Raw genomic sequence first — 19,277 nt, 5'->3', positions numbered from 1 at the left:
GAAACTGCTTTCTGCTGTAATCACACCAGTGCAGCCGTTAGAGATTTTTCCATTGATTTTGGGAGTGTAGGAGACACAAATTAAAAATAAATAACTGTAGCAGCATTGCCATGACTTTTTCTGTCACATTTAATTAATTGGAAGTTTGGACAACTTAGGACTTTGAATAGCTGCTTTATTTGTCTTTCATTCTATTCTTAGGCTTTCTGTTCCTATTTAGAAGGTAGCTCTCCTTCAGTTTGTTTTAATCTTAATATCAAGACAGTTAATCAAGGAATTGATCATCAATGATTGCATCATTAAACATGATGTTCTAGCACCTCTGACTTCTCAAACATGAAGCAAGTGGGACTGACCTCACTCTCCCCCAGATGTCTGCTCATAAAACCCTATTTTTAGGGAAAGAATGCAGGAGATTTTAGCTCTGTCACATCTCCCAAAGATTATGGGATTGAAGAGAGTATAACCCCCCACCGCCACTGAAACTCATTAAGACCAGACCCAGAGGTTTAGTCAAACCTCAGCCTCGGACTCTGTGGTCAAATTCCCTGATAGGCACACAGTACGTTTTCATTGCATTTCACTTCTTTAGGTTCTAAATGAAGCCCTGTGTATTGTGCTGAGGACATGCTAGGCCGTAGGCTCCTAGGTAGCTTCTCAGGGCCCTTTCTTCCTGCCTGAGGGCCTTTGCACAGGCTGGTTTTTTTTTTGCCTAGAACATTCCTCTCTCCCCTATTTTCTTTTGTCCTACATTCCCTTCAGGTCTTGTTTTAAATTTCACTGGCATACCAGATGAGTTTTTCTCAGTTATGAACTCCCAAATACACTTCTACTTTACTTAGCATATTTATAATTATTAATAATTTCTCAATTATTTGGGTAGTATCTTACCTTCTTCCTTGGGTGCAATGTAATAGAAGCAGGTCTGAGATATATGAGAGGAATAGAGCACTGTGGAGCTGACCCAGCATTGGGCTCGCATTTCTATTTTAACCCTAATAACAAGGTATTATAATAACCTCTGTACGTGATGCTTTTTTCTATCAAATTTTTTGTGCCCCAGTACTGAATACTTGTTCTCCTATGCAAGTATTCCCATAACATAGGAGCTGGCAATCTAGAGTTTAGTCATCTACTCATGAAAAGTAATTAACTTTTCAAGCTATCGTACGCCAAATACCAAACAAATCAGCAAATGTGGTAGAGCTGTATTATCTATTCTGTTGGCTTCTAGCCACAAATGAGATGGAGAAGCAATTTATTTTGATAGCCATTTTAGTTCCTAGAGATGGCATAAAGTCTGTAAATATAAATTTAAATGCTACACAGTTTATAAAGCATGTCATAATGAAATTCTGCATATTGGCTAAAGCAGTGCCTCAAAATACTGAAGATACAGATGCAGAATTAAAACTAGAGGGCTAAAATATTATAACAGGATGTGGAAGAAAAGCAAGACAGGATATTAGTGGAAGTTTATTATTTTTAGGACTTGCTTGGGGCATAGTCATGTCTCTCAACAATATATAGAAGTTTGTAAAATATTATTAACTTCTAAATCTTATAGTATGTGAATGACTTGCTTATTCAAAAATAAAACTAAGAATAGGGAAAAAATTGTAATATTAATATGCTTTATTTTTAACTTTTGGTTAACTAATACATCTTTTTAAGTTGGTTATATAAACATTATTATATTCTTAGAAGATGATGTTTGAAATTATAAACATACTTTTAAATATATATATTTTGAAGATTGGCTTCAGGAAGCTAAGATAGAAATAAGTAGTGTAGATGACAATGGGGATGTGGAACTATAACCAGTACATTTGTATAAATTGTGAAGACCTTGCTGAGAGCACAGTTATAGAACTACTTCCCAGATAACTGGTTTCATGAAGTTCTTCCATGATTATGTAGCAATTCTGGTTTTTTTTTTTATCATTGTTCCATAATTAAGAGGCTGTGGTTTTCAAGAGTTTTTCCCTTTGATCCATTTGACGTGCAGAATGTTTTTATTATTCTCCACCCTCAAAACAGCTTCCCACCCAATTATTATTTATTTATTTTTGTTGCGGTACGTGGGCCTCTCACTGTCGTGGCCTCTCCCGTTGCGGAGCACAGGCTCCGGATGCGCAGGCTCAGCGGCCATGGCTCACGGGCCCAGCCGCTCCGCGGCATGTGGGATCCTCCCAGACCGGGGCACGAACCCGTGTCCCCTGCATCGGCAGGCGGACTCTCAACCACTGTGCCACCAGGGAAGCCCCCACCCAATTATTTTTTATTACAAAAGCATTTAACATTTTAGAAATCTCTCTATGACTGAAATGTTAAGACTATGTCTGTTTTTATTGTGAAAATAATGGATGAGCATGTTCCAGTCACTATTTCTGTTTTAAAGTTTGGTGGATGTTTATTGCATTCAGTGAATGCTACCGGTTGCATTAATGCAGTCCATTTACAAAATAGCTGCATTTTATAGTCAATATATCAATATTAGTTACCAGGTAAATCCTCCAAATCCTCCAAATGAGAAAGTTGAGGTTCCTTTTGTAATATTGCAAAAGCACATTTCTCTCAGGAGTCATAATGACTTAAAATAATTTTAAAAGTATACCTGTTTGTTTCCAGTTTCTATAGAAAAATTGGTTGATTCCTTACAAGTTATAAGTTGAATGGGAAGTTTTCTCTCCTTAGGTTGAGAATTGATTTATGAGAAATTGTTGAATCTCTAAGATTTGCATTTGTGTATTTGAAACGTGGCTCATAACTGGTTTGGCTCTTCATGTCACATGGGTTTTAGTAAGGAATAAGGAATATATTTGTCATGCCAAATCCTCCCCCTACCCCGCCGTTTTTGTTTTGGCTGCACTACACAGCATGTGGGATCTTAGTTCCCTGACCAGGGATCGTACCATGCCCCCTGAAGTGGAAGCATGGAATCTTAACCACAGGACCGCCAGGAAAGTCCCCAAATCCCCCTTTTGTAATGACGACATGCAGGAGGCAAGAAATCATATGCAATTGCATTTGATTAGTTCTAAAGTGTGGAGGTTCATGACCACTAAAATAGTTATTTCTTAATAATACAGTTTAAATGAAAATACAAAGAGTGGACACATCTTCCAAAATATTGTGTGTTAAAAAAAAATATTGTGTGTTACAGTAAAATATGGTTTATTGGCCACTCTATTAACCTGGCATTTCTCTTAATAATGACATTTGTGTTTTGGCAGTAATAGGTTAGAATGTGATAATTGGTATTTATTATTGTGACCCCAAAAATGTGTAAGATTTTTAAATACCCTCTGACTTATCAAAGAAAGATTAAATTATTTATATTTTCCAAGGCACTTCAGTATCTAGAAAATTGTAATTCTTTGACAATATTTAATCTCTATATAATATAGACAATAATCCTCTATACATTAGAATACCTTATTCCTAGGATATGTTAAAAAAAGAAACCCTGGAATTTGCAGTCATTTTCCATTTCAAGTACTTCTTTACAGCCTGTTGAAATTCCTGACATACTAATTATTATAGAATATGACTAACTTATTTTCCTTTTATTCATATATTCTGTGGGAAAAAAAAGTTAAAGTGAAAAGATTTGAATAGTTTACTATTTAGGAGACCCCTAAATGATGAAATATTGTTCAAGTTATTAGATCCCCTTAACAGTATCACTATTAGTGACTTTCTTCTAATCCAGGAGCTTATAATTGAATAAGAAATAATTGTACTTTTCTAAGCATGAAAAATAGACTCTCTGAAAGTCTTAACTAGGGCTAAGTTTTTTTTTTTCAATGTAGTGAAAACCAAAAGCAACATGTTAGGTTCAGCATTAAAAGCAGGTAATATAATCAGTGAATGTATATAAATCAGGATATAAAAAGGATCTTGACTCATGGTGAGATAGAGATCAAACCAATAGGGCAGGCTCTCTATTCTGTTTTGCTTAGAAATAAGTAAATAGGCTGAACTTTAGGTTAACTAAACTCTGGGTGTAAATCAGCCATCTTTCAAGACCCTGAATTAACCTGGCATTTCTCTTAATGCCACTGAGTTAACCTCCTTCACTTAACAAGGGCTCAGAGGCCCCATGGAATTTACACCAATCAAAGCAGTGCCGGCAACCAAACAGCCTCTGTTTCAATATAAGAAGAAGCCAGGGGCAGAATACAAGTTACTGGTGAGTCTTGTACTTTGGACCACTCAGCAGGGCAGACATTCTTCTCCAAATATACCTTAAAGCAAAAGAAGGGACAGTGCATACCATTCTGCACCTGGCTGGAATCCAGGGGAAATGTAAACTAAGCTGACCCGACTGGTAGGTAACAAGTTTGACTAACTTGTTTGGGTCCCAGGACTTACTCTTGGTGAAAGCTATTAAAAGGTGGAATGTATCTTTGGCATAATTTCAGCTGTTTTATGTATTCATTCCTACTTCATTTTGTCCTAGCTTGTGATTTATTATGTGACCTTAAACTTGATTTAAACTTGAGAAAGCCCAGATCTGGAGATTCTTTCAAAGTTTGTTTCAGGAGATGGGACTCACTGGAGTCGTAGAGTATCCACCAGCAGCAGTTTCAAATCTCAGCTCTGCCAAATCTAGGTCTGGCAGGTGTAACCCTCCTACACCAAGTCCCTCATCTCTAAAATGAGGTTCCTAACATCTTCCACGGAGAGTGTTACTGTTTTTTTAAAACTCATATACTGAAGCACTTGGCACATAGTAAGGACTCAATAATGATTGCTGTGAACCTCTTTCTTCCTTTTCTCTTTCTCCCTTTTATGCTGACAGAGGGCTACTAATGTCAGATTTTCTGTTTTTGTTGTCCTTTACTTTTCTCTCTCTGATTCTTTCCTCCATCTCTGAAACTGAGCCCTATGCTTGCTATTAAATTATACCTTAGTGTCAGGAAATGAGCTTTGCCTCTTGCTATTAAAAGTGTCTTTGTGGGCTTCCCTGGTGGTGCAGTGGTTGAGAGTCCGCCTGCCGATGCAGGCGACACGGGTTCGTGCCCCGGTCCGGGGAGATCCCACATGCCGCGGAGTGGCTAGGCCTGTGAGCCATGGCCGCTGAGCCTGTGTGTCCGGAGCCTGTGCTCCGCAACGGGAGAGGCCAACAACAGTGAGAGGCCCGCGTACCGCAAAAAAAAAAAAAGTGTGTGTGTGTGTGTGCTGATATTTATGCTGTACTGACTGTCAGTTCATATATTCTGGCCAAAATTTCTTTTTATCATGGATCTTAATCCCTGCATTTTACCTTTTCTGAAATGGTAAAATGTCACAATGTTTTCAATGCTGCAACTGGGGCAGCGATGGAGTAAAAAGACAGAGAATGATGTTACTGGAGAATGACAAGTTAAATTTTCTTCTCTCTTCTGATCCTTTCTGGGTGTGTGGATGTATTTACCTTCTCAATGTAAGGAAGGGAAAATATTTTCTCTCTACTGTTTTCAAGATTAAAAAATATCAGGGCTCCTGAGCCTATAGAACTGATCACTGCTGAAACAAGCAGACTGAAAAGGAGTGAAAGTGTAGAGTTCACATGTGTTGTGTTTACTATGCGTGAAGCACCATTATAAGGATTGCATGAATCATGTCATTATTTTCACAAAAACTCTATCATTGTCCCTGTGTTACAGATGAGGAAGTTGAGGTGCAAATATGCTAAGATGATTCCTTGTCTCACAGAAGTGTCAGGGCCAGGATCTGAACCCAAGGAGTCTGGTGCTGAGGAGAACCTTATCTGCCTTCTAATGTATGATGTGAACACACCAGTAAGGGCTACGACCAGTCTCCATCTCCTAAAATTGTGCTACTCACCAGATGCACCGACATCACCTGGGAGCTTATGAAAAATGCAGCATCTCAACCTCACCCCAGACCTACCAAATTTTAATTTGCATTTTAAGAAGATCCCCAGGTAAGTAGCATGTAAAGTTTGGGAAACACAAGCCTCAAGCATTATTTCTGGGATCATATATATACTTTTTCTGTGATATAGGGAGGAAAACAATCAGGAATTTTAGATCTCAAAGGGATAAAGATTTAGAGACAATGCAGTTCAATCTCTTCCTTTTGTAATTGTTGAAAATAAGTTACATGGCGGTTAAATATGTATTTAAGAATAAATAAATTCTTAAGAATTCAATAAACATTTTTTGAGGGTCTGTCACGTGCCAGACTATATGCCACGTGGGCTGGGGATACAAAGACACATAAATCATATCCCCTGGGAGCCAAATGGAAGAGACAAATAAAGTGCATGAGATTTATAGGTGCTATGATAGAACCATATATATATATATATATATATATATATACTGTGTATAATAGAGCACAGAGCAACAAAGAGGTTGGGTTGGGAATCAGGAAAGACATATTACAGACATAGTATTGGAGCTGAGTCTTGAAAGATTAATAGGTATTAACCAAAGGCACTAGAATTTGAGCCTTTTCATTTGCAACTAGGCCAATGAACATCATCATTCAGGGCCACAAGTTATTCAGAGAAAGGAGATATTTAGAGGAGTGAATCTCAAACTTGGCTTCACATAGAATTACCTGGAGAACTTTCAGAATGCATATTCATGGCTCCACCTCCAGAGTTACTGATTTTGTTAGTCTGGGAGGAGATCTGGACATTCGTTTCTTTGTTTGTTTATGTTCTGCAGATGACTCTAGGGTCCACACAAGGCTATTATAGTTCTTTTGTGCTTGGTTTCCCTCTTTACACTCTGGATCTTCTGACCATTTCATCTGGTTCCTGACCCACCTTTCGGCCCTGGACTTCAGACCCACCCTTGTCATGAATCGCAACTTGTTACCCCTTGGATCCTGGACTAAGTCTGACGGTAGATGCCGTATTCGTGTGACCCCCCATGAGCATGGAGTGCTTTTTCTGTAAATCACCGCATGTTGGGGCCAGAGCCAGCCCACTCTCAGAAAAGTTAGCATTAGAGCTGCCTGAGAACAGATGCACCCAATCTCTATAACTAGCGTGCAGCCCTACCCACAGTATAAGACGTCATAATTTTCTCCCCCAAATAAATAGAATATCAAAAGATTTTCTTTTACAGTTTTTTAAATTGAGGTAACATTGGTTTAAATGTTATGTTTCATATGTACAATATGATATTTAGATATTTAGATATTTATTTTAGATATTTATTTAAATATTTAAATATTTAAATATTTAGATATTTAGATATTCTGTATACATTATAGTGTGCTCACCACCAAAAGCTTAGTTTCCATCTATCTCTATATAGTTGACCCCCTTTACCCATTTCACCCTCCCCCACCATTCCCCTTACCCTCTAGCAACCACTATATTCTCTCTGTATCTATGTATTTGGTTTTATTTTGTTTGTTCATTTATTTATTTTATTTTTATATTCCTCATATGAATGAAATCATACAGCATTTGTCTTTTTCCATCTGACTTTAGCATAATACCCTCAAGGTCCATCCCTGTTGCTGCAAAAGGCAAGATTTTATCTTTATTATGGCTAAGTAGCATTGTGTGTGTGTGTGTATATGTATATACAACACCTATCTATCTATATCCATTCAACTGTTGATGGGCACTTAGATTGTTTCCATATCTTGGCTATTGTAAACAATGCTTCAGTAAACATAGGTGTGCATAGATCTTTTCAACTTAGTGTTTTCTTATTCTTTGAATAAATACCCAAAAGTGAACTAGCTGCGTCATACGGTAGTTGTATTATTAATTTTTGAGGAATCTCCGTACTGTTTTTCATAGTGGCTGAACCAATTTACATTCCCATCAACAGTGTATGAGGGCATCCTTCTCTCCACATCCTTGCCAACACTTGTTATTTCTTGACTTTTTTTTTTTTTTTTTGCTGTACATGGGCCTCTTACTGTTGTGGCCTCTCCCATTGCAGAGCACAGGCTCCGGACGCGCAAGCTCAGCGGCCATGGCTCACGGGCCCAGCCGCTCCGCGGCATGTGGGATCTTCCCGGACTGGGGCATGAACCCGTGTCCCCTGCATCGGCAGGCGGACTCTCAACCACTGCACCACCAGGGAAGCCCCTGTTTCTTGACTTTTTGATAATAGCCATTCTAACGTGTGTGAAGAAATATCTCATGGTGGTTTTGATTATCATTTCCCTAATAATTAGTGATGATTAACATCTTTCCATGTGCCTGTTGGCCATCTGTATGTCTTCTTTGGAAAAATGTCTAATCAGATCCTCTGCGCATTTTTAGTTGGATTGTTTGAGTTCTTTATATATTTTGGATATCAACACCTTATCAGATATATGATTTGCAAAAATCTTCATTCAGTAAGTTGTCTTTTTGTTTTGTTGATGGCTTCCTTTTCTCTGCAGAAGCTTTTTATTTTAATGTAGTCGCATTTGTTTATTTTTGCTTTTGTTTCCCTTGCCTGAGGAGACATATCTAGAAAGACATTGCTAAGACCAATGTCAGAGTATACTGCCTATGCTTTCCTCTAGGAGTTTTGTGGTTTCAGGTCTTACACTGAAGTCTTTAATCCATGTTGAGTTAATTTTTGTGTATTGTATAAGATTGTGGTCTAGTTTTGTTCTTGTGCATGTGGCTGTCTAGTTTTCCCAACACCATTTATGGAAGAGACTGTCCTTTCTCCATAGTATGTTCTTTGCTCCTTTGTCATAAATTTATTATCCATATATGTGTGGTTCATTTCTGGGCTTTAGTTCTGTTCCACTGATCTGTGTGTCTGTTTTTCTTCCAATACCATGCTGTTTTTATTACTATAGCTTCATAGTATAATTTGAAAGCAGGAAGTGTACTTTCAGCTTTGTTCTTTATTTTAAAGATTGCTTTGGCTATTCAGGGTCTTTTATCATTCCATACAAATTTTAGGATTTTTTGTTCTACTTCTGTGAAAAATGTTGTTGGGATTTTAATAGGGATTGCATTGAATCTGTAGATTGCTACAGGTAATATGGACATTTTAACAATGTTAATTATTCCAATCCATGAGCACAGAAAATCTTTCCATTTATTTGTGTCTTATTCAGTTCCTTTCAACAGTGTCTTATAATTTTTGGTGTACAGGTCTTTCACCTCCTTGGCTAAATTTATTCTTGGTATTTTATTATTTTTGCTGTGACTGTAAATGGGATTGTTTTCTTTATCTTTCAGCTAGTTCATTGTTATTGTATAGAAATGCAACAGATTTTTGCAGATTGACTTTGTACCCTGCAACTTTACTGTATTAGTTTATTATTTTTAATAGTTTATTGGTGGGGGTCTTTAGGTTTTTTCTTTATGTAAAATCATGTCATCTGCTGATAGTGAGTTTTGCTTCTTCCTTTCCAATTTAGATGCATTTTATTTCTTTTTCTTGATTAATTTCTGTGGCTAGGACTTCCAATACTATGTTGAGTAAAAGTGGTGAGAGTGGGCATCCTTATCTTGTTTCTGATCTTGGAGAAATAGCTTTCAATTTTTCATTTGAGTGTGATGTTAGCTTTGGATTTGTCATATATGGCCTTTATTAGGTTGAGATATATTTCTTCTGTACCCACTTTATTGAGAATTTTTATCATAAATGCATCAGTGCCTCTATTGTGATGATCATAAGATTTTCATTCTTTGTTTTGTTAATGTGGTATATCACATTAACTGATTTGTAGATATTGAAACCTGGAATAAATCCCACTTGATCATGGTGTATGATCCTTTTAATATATTGTTGTATTTAGTTTGCTAATATTTTGTTGAGGTTTTTGCATCTATATTCATCAGAGATATTGGCCTGAATTTTCTTTTTTCATGCTCTCTTTGTTTGATTTTGTTATAAATCATAAAGTGAGTTAGGAAGTGTTCTCTCATCTTCAATTTTTTTGGAAGAGTTTGAAAAGAATAATGTATTAAATCTTCTTTGAATGTTTGGTAGAATTCACCTGTGAAGGCATCTGGTTCTGAACTTCTGTTTTTTGGTAAGGTTTGGATTACTATTTCAATCTCCTAATGATTGATCTATTCAGATTTTCTATTTCTTCATGAATTAGTCGTCAGAGGTTGGTTGATTATAAGAATTCATCCATTCTTCTAGGTTGTCCAATTTGTGGGCATATAGCTGTTCATAGTATTCTCTTATAATCTTTTGTATTTCTGTGGTATCCTTTGTAATTTCTCCTCTTTTTTTTTTTTTGATTTTATTATCTGGGTCCCTTCTTTTCTTAGTAAGTCTAGCTTACGCTATGACAATTTTGTTTATTTTTTTTAAAGAACCAGCTGTGAGTTTCATTGATGTTTTCTGTTGTCTTTTTAGTCTCTATTTCATCTATTTCCATTGTGATTTTTATTTTTTCCTTCCTTCTACTGACACTGGGCTTCATTTGTTCTTCTTTTTGTAGTTCCTCTAGTTTAAGGTTAGATTGTTTATTTGAGATTTTTCTTATTTCTTGAGGTTAACCTGTTGTTATAAACTTCCTTCTAAGTACTACTGCTTGCTGTATCCCATAGATTTTTGGTATATCATGTTTTCATTTTTATTTGTCTTCGGGTATTTTTTTTAATATCTCTTTTGGTTTCTTCATTGACCCAATAGTTCAATAGCATGTTGTCTAGTCTCCATGTACTTGTGTAATGTCCAGCTTTCTTCTTGTAGTTGATTTGTAGTTTCATATTATTGTGATCAGAAATGGTGCCTGATATGATATCAATCTTATTAAATTTGAGACTTGTTTTGTGTCCCAACATATGGTCTATTCTTGAGAAAGTTCCATGTGTGCTTGAGAAGGATGTGTGCTTTGCTCCATTTGGATGGAATGTTCTATATAAATCTATTAAGTTCATCTGGTATAATGTTTCACGTAAGGCTGCTGTTTCCTTGTTGACTTTCTGTCTGGATGATCTATTCATTGATGTAAGTGGGGTGTTAAAGTCCTCTATTATTATTGTGTTGCTGTCAATTTCTCCCTTTAGGTCTATTAACAATTGCTTTATGTATTTTGGTGCTCTCATGTTAGGTGCATATGTATTCATAAATGTTATGGCTTCTTGATGGGTTGTCCCCTTTATCATTGTGTAATGTCCACTTTTGTCTCGTGTTACCTGTTTTGGCTTGACATGTATTTTGTCTGAGTATGGATATACCTGTTTTCTTTTGGCTGCCATTTGCTTGGAGTATCATCTTCTATCTCTTTACTTTGACCCTATGTTTGTCTTTGGAGCTGAGATGAGTCTCCTAGAGGCAGCATATAGGTGGGCCTTGTTTTTAATCCAAACAACCATTCTATGTCTTTTGATTGATGAATTCAAGCCATTTACATTTAGGGTGATTACTGATAAGTGAGGACTTAGTACTGTCATTTTATCTTTTGTTTTCTGGTTGCTCCATATCTCCATTGTTTCTTTTTCCTTGTGTTTCTGTCTGCCTTTCTAGTTTAGTGGTTCTCATGATGTTTTTCTCAGTTTCCTCTTTTTATGTTTTGTGTCTGTGCTCTAAATTCATGTTTTGTGGTTACCATGAGGTTTGTATAAAATATCTCATAGATAAAATAGTCCCTTTTCTGCAGATAGTATCATATCTTCATTTGGCAAATGGGCTCTGTCTTTTAACTCTTCCCCCTTTAAGTTTTTGTTGTCTCAAATTATCCCTTTTTATATTGTGCATTTGTTACCAAATTAAAGAATTTTTACTGCCTCTTTCCCTTTATCTTTTATGCTATAATTATGTGTTTAACAATCTATTCTGATATAGAATTGCAGTTTCCTGATTCTGTCTATTTATCAACTTACTAATAGTTTTGTGTACTTTTACCTTTTCATTTCCCATAGAAAATCTCCTTTCAACATTTCTTATAAGACAGGTCTAGTGGGGATGAACTCAGCCTTTGTCTGTCTGAGAAAGCCTTTATTTCTCCTTCATATCTGAAGGATAACTGCTGGAGAGAGTATTCTTGTCTGATAGTTTACATCTTTCAATATTTGGATGTGTCATTCCACTCTCTCCTGACATGTAGAGTCTCTGCTGAGAAATCTGCTAATGGCCTAATAGGGTTCCTTTGTAGGTTACTGCCTCCCCCCCCCACCCAAACTGAAAAGTCTTTATCAATAACTTTTAACAGCTTTAATATAATATGTCTTAGAGAAGGTTATTTTTTGCATTTAGAAAATTAGATGATCTCTTAGCTTCATGGACTTGTAAATCTAGTTAATTCATGAGGTTTGGGAAGTTTTTAACTGTTATTTCTTTAAATAAACTCTCTCCCTTCTCCCTCTCCTCTCCTTCAGGGATTCCCAGTATCCTTCTGTTGCCTTTCGTAATGGAGTTGGATAGTTCTTGTAGAATTTCTTCACTTTTAAAAATCATAGTTCTCTCTCCTCTTTTACCTGAATCATTTCTATATTTCTATCTTTGAGCTCACTAATTCTCTTCCATATGGTCTGCTCTATTTCCAATGTTTTTTTTTGTTTTTTTTTTAACATCTTTATTGGAGTATAATTGCTTTACAGTGGTGTGTTAGTTTCTGCTGCATCACAAAGTGAATCAGCTATATGTATACATATATCCCCATATGCCCTCCCTCTGGAGCCTCTCTCCCACCCTCCCTATCCCACCCCTCTAGGTGGTCACAAAGCACCGAGCTGATTTCCCTGTGCTATGCAGCTGCTTCCCACTAGCTATTTATTTCACATTTGGTAGTGTATATATGTCCATGCCACTCTCTCACTTCATCCCAGCTTACACTTCCCGCTACCCGTGTCCTCAAGTCCATTCTCTATGTCTGCATCTTTATTCCTGTCCTGCCCCCAGGTTCTTCAAAACCTTTTTCTTTTTTTACATTCCATATATATGTGTTAGCATGTGGTATTTGTTTTTCTTTCTGACTTACTTCACTCTGTACAAAAGACTCTAGGTCCATCCAACTCACTACAAATAACTCAATTTCGTTTCTTTTTATGGTTGAGTAATGTTCCATTGTATATATGTGCCACATCTTTATCCATTCATCTGTTGATGGACACTTAGGTTGTTTCCATGTCCTGGCTATTGTAAATAGAGCTGCAATGAATATTTTGGTACATGACTCTTTTTGAAGTATGGTTTTCTCAGGGTATATGCCCAGTGGTGAGATTGCTGGGTCATATGGTAGTTCTATTTTTACTTTTTAAGGAACCTCCATACTGTTCTCCATAGTGGCTGTATCAATTTACATTCCCACCAACAGTGCAAGAGGGTTCCCTTTTCTCTACACCCTATCCAGCATTTATGGTTTGTAGATTTTTTGATGATGGCCATTCTGACTGGTGTGAGGTGATACCTCATTGTAGTTTTGATTTGCATTTCTCTAATGATTAGTGATGTTGAGCATCCTTTCATGTATTTGTCGGCAATCTGTATATCTACTGTGGAGAAATGTCTATTTAGGTCTTCTGCCCATTTTTGGATTGGGTTGTTTGTTTTTTTGATATTGAGCTGTATGAGTTCCTTGTATATTTTGAAGATTAATCCTTTGTCAGTTGCTTCGTTTGCAAATATTTTCTCCCATTCTGAGGGCTGTCTTTTCGTCTGGTTTATGGTTTCCTTTGCTGTGCAAAAGTTTTTAAGTTTCATTAGGTCTCATTTGTTTATTTTTATTTTTATTTCCCTTTCTCTAGCAGGTGGGTCAAAAAGGATTTTGCTGTGATTTATGTCATAGAGTGTTCTGCCTATGTTTTCCTCTAAGAGTTTTATAGTGTCTGGACTCACATTTAGGTCTTGAGTCCATTTTGAGTTTATTTTTGTGTATGGTGTTAGGAAGTGTTCTAATTTTATTCTTTTACATGTAGCTGTCCAGTTTTCCCAGCACCACTTATTGAAGTGGCTGTCTTTTCTCCATTGTACATTCTTGCTTCCTTTATCAAAGATAAAGTGACCATATGTGTGTGGGTTTATCTCTGGGCTTTCTATCCTGTTCCATTGATCTATCTTTCTGTTTTTGTGCCAGTACCATACTGTCTTGATTACTGTAGCTTTGTAGTTTAGTCTGGAGTCAGGGAGCCTGATTCCTCCAGTTCTGTTTTTCTTTCTCAATATTGCTTTGGCTATTCAGGGTCTTTTGTGTTTCCATACAAATTGTACAATTTTTTGTTCTGGTTCTGTGAAAAATTCCATTGGTAGTTTGATATGGATTGCACTGAATCTGTAGATTGCTTTGGGCAGTATAGTCATTTTCACAATGTGGATTCTTCCAATCCAAGACCATGGTATATCTCTCCATCTGTTTGTATCATCTTTAATTTCTTTCATCAGTGTCTTATAGTTTTCTGCATACAGGTCTTTTGTCTCCTTAGGTATGTTTATTCCTAGGTATTTTGTTCTTTTTGTTGCCATGGTAAATGGGAGTGTTTCCTTAATTTCTCTTTCAGATTCTTCATTATTAGTGTATAGGAATACAAGAGATTTCTGTGCATTAATTTTGTATCCTGCTACTTTACCAAATTCATTGATTAGCTCTGGTAGTATTCTGGTAGCATCTTTAGGGTTCTCTATATATAGTATCATGTCATCTGCAAACAGTGACAGTTTTACTTCTTCTTTTCCGATTTGGGTTCCTTTTGTTTCTTTTTCTTCTCTGATTTCTGTGGCTAAAACTTCCAAAACTATGTTCAATAATAGGAGTGAGAGTGGGCAACCTTGTCTTGTTCCTGATCTTGGTGGAAATAGTTTCAGTTTTTCAGCATTGAGAACGATGTTAGCTGTGGGTTTGTCATATACGGCCTTTATTATGTTGAGGTAATTTCCCTCTATGCGTACTTTCTGCAGGGTTTTTATCATAAATGGGTGTTGAATTTTGTTGAAAGCTTTTTCTGCATCTGTTGAGATGATCATATGGTTTTCATTCTTTAGTTTGTTAATATGGTGTAGCACATTGATTGATTTGAGGATATTGAAGAATCCTCGCATTCCCGGGATAAACCCCACTTGATCATGGTGTATGGTCCTTTTAATGTGCTGTTGGATTCTGTTTGCTAGTATTTTGTTGAGGATTTTTGCATCTATGTTCATCAGTGATATTGGCCCATAGTTTTCTTCTTTTGTGACATCTTTGTCTGGTTTTGGTATCAGGGTGATGGTGGCCTCTTAGAATGAGTTTGGGAGTGTTCCTCCCTCTACTATTTTGGAAGAGTTTGAGAAGGATAGGTGTTAGCTCTTCTCTAAACGTTTGATAGAATTTGCCTGTGAAGCCATCTGGTCCTGGGCTTTTGTCTGTTGGAAGACTTTTAATCACAGTTTCAGTTTCAGGGCTTGTGATTGGTCTGTTATATTTTCTATTTCTTCCTGGTTCAGTCTCAGAAGGTTGTGCTTTTCTAAGAATTTGTCCATTTCTTCCAGGTTGTCCATTTTATTGGCATAGAGTTGCTTGTAGTAGTCTTTTGTGATGCTTTGTATTTCTGCAGTGTCAGTTGTTACTTCTCCCTTTTCATTTCTAATTCTATTGATTTGAGTCTTTTCCCTTTTTTTCTTGATGAGTCTGGCTAATGGTTCATCAATTTTGTTTATCTTCTCAAAGAACCAGCTTTCAGTTTTATAGATCTTTGCTTTTTTTGTTCTTCTGTCTCTAAGTGCTTTAGATGTAATATTAGGTTGTTTATTTGAGATGTTTCTCATTTCTTGAGGGAGGATTGTATTGCTATAATCTTCCCTCTTAGAACTACTTTTGCTGCATCCCATAGCTTTTGGTTCATTGTGTTTTCATTGTCATTTTTTCTAGGTATTCTTTGATTTCCTCTTTGTTGTCTTCAGTGATCTCTTGGTTATTTAGTAGTGTATTGTTTAGCCTCCATGTGTTTGTATTTTTTACATTTTTTTCCCTGTAATTGATATCTAGTTTTATAACATTATGGTCAGAAAAGTTACTTGATAAGGTTTCAATTTTCTTAAATTTACCAAGGCTTGATTTGTGACCCAAGATATGATCTATCCTGAAGAATGTTCTATGAGCACTTGAGAAGAAAGTGTATTCTGTTGTGTTTGGATGGAATGTCCTATAAATATCAATTAAGTCCATCTTGTTTAATGTGTCATTTAAAGCTGTGTTTCCTTATTTATTTTCATTTTAGATGACCTGTCCATTGGTGAAAGTGGGGTGTTAAAGCTCCCTACTATTATTATGTTACTGTCAATTTCCCCTTTAATGGCTGTTAGCATTTGCCTTATGTTTTGAGGTGCTCCTATATTGCATGCATAAATATTTACAATTGTTATATCTTCTTGGCTTGATTCCTTGATCATTATGTAGTGTCCTTCTTTGTTTCTTGTAATAGTCTTTATTTTAAAGTCTATTTTGTGTGATATGAGAATTGCTACTCCAGCTTTCTTTTGGTTTCCATATGCATGGAATCTCTGTTTCCACCCCTCACTTTCAGTCTGTATATGTCCCTAGGTCTGAAGTGGGTCTCTTGTAGACAACATGTATATGGGTCTTGTTTTTGTATCCATTCAGCTAGTCTATGTCTTTTGGTTGGACAATTTAATCCATTTACATTTAAGGTAATTATCAATATGTATGTTCCTATTATGTGCTTCCTGGGCTTGATTGACTATTTCCTTTCCCATATTAGGGAAATTTTCAACTATAATTTCCTCGAATATTTTCTCAGTCCCTTTCTTTTTCTCTTCTTTTTCTGGGATCCCTATAATTCAAATATTGGTGCATTTAATGTTGTCCCAGAAGTCTCTGAGACTGTCCTCAGTTCTTTTCATTCTTTTTTCTTTTTTCTGCTCTGCAGTAATTTCCACTATTTTATCTTCCAGGTCACTTATCCGTTCTTCTGCCTCAGCTATTCTGCTATTGATTCCTTGTAGAGAATTCTTAATTTCCTTTATTGTGTTGTTCATCATTGTTTGTTTGCTCTTTAGTTCTTCTAGGTCCTTGTTAAATGTTTCTTGTATTTTCTCCATTCTATTTCCAAGATTTTGGATCATCTTTACTGTCATTCCTCTGAATTCTTTTTCAGGTAGTCTGCCTATTTCCTCTTCATTTGTTTGGTCTGGTGGATTTTTACATTGCTCCTTCATCTACTGTGTATTTCTCTGTCTTCTCATTTTGCTTAACTTTTTGTGTTTGGGGTCTCCTTTTCAGAGCCTGCAAGTTCATAGTTCCTGTTGTTTTTGCTGTCTGCCCCCATTGGGTAAGGTTGGTTCAGTGCCTTGTGTAGGCTTCCTGCTGGAGGGGACTCTTGCCTCTGTTCTTTTTTTTTTTTTTTAACATCTTTATTAAAGTATAGTTGCTTTACAGTGGTGTGTTATAACAAAGTGAATCAGCTATATGTATACATATATCTCCATATTTCCTCCATCTTGCTTCCCCCTCCCACCCTCCCTTGCCTGTGTTCTGATGGATCAGGCTGGATCTTGTCTTACTGGTGGGCAGGACCGCATCCGATGGTGGGTTTTGGGGTGTCTATGATCTTATTATGATTTTAGGCAGCCTCTCTGCTAATGGGTGGTGTTGTGTTCCTGTCTTCCTGGTTGTTTGGCATGGGGTGTCCAGCACTGGAGCTTGCTGGATGTTGAGTGGAGCTGGGTCTTAGCGTTGAGACGGAGATCACTGGTAGGGCTCTTGCCAACTGATATTACAAGGGGCCGGGAGGTCTCTGGTGGACCAATGTCCTGAACTTGGCTCTCCCTCCTCAGTGGCTCAGGCCTGACACCCGGCCAGAGCACCAAGACCCTGTCAGCCACACAGACCAGTACCTGGGGAGTTTCTTGCCTTTTGGGAAATCTGAGGTCTTCTGCCAGCGTACAGTAGGTGTTCTGTAGGAGCTGTTCCACATGTAGATGTATTTTTGATGTATTTGTGGGGAGGAAGGTGATCTCCATGTGTTACTCCTCCACCATCTTGAAGGTCCTCTCTCCAATGCTTTCTAATGCATTCTTCAACTCATTTATTGGGTTATTCTGCTCCAGAAATTCTGGTGTTTTTTTTTTTTTTTTAAGAGCTCATTCCAGTAAAGTGTTCCTTCTGTGCATTAATTTTACTCCTGAGCTCACTGAACTGCCTTTCTTAGTTTTCTTGTAGCTCACTGAGTTTCTTTATGACAGCTATTTTGAATTTTCTTTCAGTCAGATTGCAGTATTCTGTGACTTTAAGTTTGATTTCTGGAGAACTGTCGTTTTCTTTTTGTGATAACTATGTTACCATGGTTTTTCATGGTGCTTGATGAGTTGTTCCTCAATTGGTACATTTGAAACAGCAAACACCTTTCTTATTTAGATAAAGCTTTTAAAATTTTGATTCTAACAACTCAACTGGTTGGTAATTAAAACTTTTCTTTTGATTTTCAGCAGGTGGCATTATAGCACAAAGTTTTGATTTCTTACCTGAACTGCCTCTGGCTATATTAGAGAACTGGCACTTTCCACCTTCCACTGCCTCTGCCAGAGGTGTCACTGGTGTCATCATTATCATTGCCTGTACCTCTGGGTCACTGGTGCCTTGCAGCTGCTAGTGTCACTACTGTTGCTGGCTTTGCAGCTGGGGACACTGGGATGGCAGGAGCTTCCACTGCACCCAGGGTCACCTAGATTGAGGGCATTGATGCCATGGCAAGGGGAGGGGAAGGGTGGGGGAAGAGTCAGGGTCACCAGTACCTCTACCACATCTGGGGTTGTTGGGTTTGTGGGTGCTGCCAGCAGTGGCAGTTGTGGAGGACTAGAGTTGAAAGTGGTACCCCAGCTGGAGGAACCAGGGTCATGGGCCCTGCTGCTTGCACTGCCCAGCTCACTGTGCTCACAGGTTCCGATGTAGCCAGGAGGCTGGAGTAACATGTGCCTCTTCCTCTCCTGCTACTGGGTTCTCTGGGGCTGCAGCTCAGCCACTGCAGTCAGGAGGCTGGGCTTCTGGGCACTGCCTGCACTGCTTCCCCAGTCTGCCTCGTCCATGAATTTCAGTCCACCCACCTTCAGGTGTACAGATGTGTGGACCTCTCTGGTGTCCTGGTGGGCTGGGCAGAGGAATCTCTGTTGGATTCTGGATCCTTCACATGTCATAGATTGAAGAGGAGAGGGATAAAAAGAGCTTTTCATGCCACCATGGTGCTCACTGACATCAGTCTCTTTATGGTTTTGAGGAGGCTGATTTCCAAACTAATGACACCTGGATTCAGTGAGGGAGGAGTCAAAAATCTTTGTAGATGAAGCAAAAGTTGGACACCTTTTACTGATACACTATGAACCAAGTACAAGACAGAGAATGCATGTTTCCCAAAGCATGGCCTGTGAGCCACCCACATCAGAAGTACCTGGGGA

At 37.6% G+C, this 19,277-nt stretch overlaps 1 long non-coding RNA gene across 1 annotated transcript in view; it reads left to right on the top strand.

Moving 5' to 3' along the window:
- Nucleotides 1-19,277, top strand: part of LOC132597261 (uncharacterized) — a 125,027-nt gene that overhangs the window by 28,590 nt on the left and 77,160 nt on the right. The window contains exon 8 of the long non-coding RNA XR_011377429.1: nucleotides 5,655-5,935. This is a non-coding gene — a long non-coding RNA (uncharacterized lncRNA). The remainder of the gene's footprint in view (nucleotides 1-5,654; nucleotides 5,936-19,277) is intronic.

Source organism: Globicephala melas, chromosome 4, assembly GCF_963455315.2.
Source record: "Globicephala melas chromosome 4, mGloMel1.2, whole genome shotgun sequence".
In the NCBI taxonomy this organism is placed as follows: Eukaryota; Metazoa; Chordata; class Mammalia; order Artiodactyla; family Delphinidae; genus Globicephala; species Globicephala melas.
This window is presented reverse-complemented; position numbering and strand designations above follow the sequence as displayed.